This window comes from Octopus bimaculoides, chromosome 6 (genome assembly GCF_001194135.2).
Source record: "Octopus bimaculoides isolate UCB-OBI-ISO-001 chromosome 6, ASM119413v2, whole genome shotgun sequence".
In the NCBI taxonomy this organism is placed as follows: domain Eukaryota; kingdom Metazoa; phylum Mollusca; class Cephalopoda; order Octopoda; family Octopodidae; genus Octopus; species Octopus bimaculoides.
Window position 1 is genome coordinate 36,952,038 of NC_068986.1, and position 1,296 is coordinate 36,953,333.

Consider the following 1,296-nt stretch of genomic DNA (forward strand, 5'->3'; position numbering starts at 1 on the left):
GAGCTGCTCGAAAGCGCACGGCTCGTATAGTGAATGGGGAAAGCTTGGTCTGCAATGTTTGCAGTCGTGTATGCTTGTCAAGAGCAGGGCTCATTAGCCACCAACGGAGCCGCAAATGCAAAATATAAGTTAGTCCTAGAGCGCACAATGTTCCTGAAGGTCGGCAATGGTCTTCCTCGGTCACGAGTGGACGGCCATCACGTATGTATGTATGTATGTATGTATGTATGTATGTATGTATGTATGAATTGTTCGTTCTCTTTCTCTTTTTAATTTGACAAGCCATCTGCTTGGAAGCAAGGTTGTGAAGGAAAGCATCGTGTTTTGTTGATCATCCTTTAAATCTAAAGAAGGCCTTGCAGATTGTTATAGACCCCGATATTGTGATAATTTGTAGTGTCTGACTCAATGATTTGTATGTGTGTATGTATGTACGTATGTATGTATGCATGAGTCCATGTTCATGTTTAACACAACATCTCTTGTTATAACAGGTGTTATATCAAAAAGCTAAATGGTCAACTTCTTAAATATAAATAAACAAAATAAGTACCAGACAATAAAGAAAACTAAGGTCAAAAATACCTTTGAAGGGGTTGCCCCGAAATGGTCGTGGTCCCAGTTATATATACAAGTAAAATGATTAATATATATAAATATATATCAGGTACGTGCTGCCTGGGTAGACAAGGTACGCAGTACCTACCCTGAATGAAATAAATCGATTGTAACATTATCCTTTTATGACAAAATATGCACCTAATTCAATAAAATTATGAAGGTTTCTCTGATTATTATGCGTAAAATGCAAAATATTATATTTTTTTGTAGTAGGCACAATTCGACCCAGCCTTTCAATCTCAGAATTAAAATGACGCATAGTACTGCTGTAGTACAAGTGCTGCGTACATTCCTACAACAACGTTTTCTTCACGCGTTATAAAGGCAGAAGTAAATCTGCCACCAACTTAGTGGCGCGCCTGTATTTCGCTTATTTCTTTTGTGTGTTTTACTACATAAACGTCACCAACTACCTACCCTGAGTAATTACTCACGGCACGTGCCTGGATCCTTCTGTCCGGCATTCGCCATGATAGATCGCTGACCACTAGATTTATATTTTTTCTCTCCTTGTTTTTTTCTGTGTTCCTCTCAGTTGAAGAGCGTAGGCTCGAAACGTTAAAGACTTTCTCTATTCCCGAACATTATACTAATACATCCATTTGTTGTTTACACCACCTGTCTTCGTCGGTTGTTTTTTTTTTCGTAAATTCTCCCATATATATATATATATAT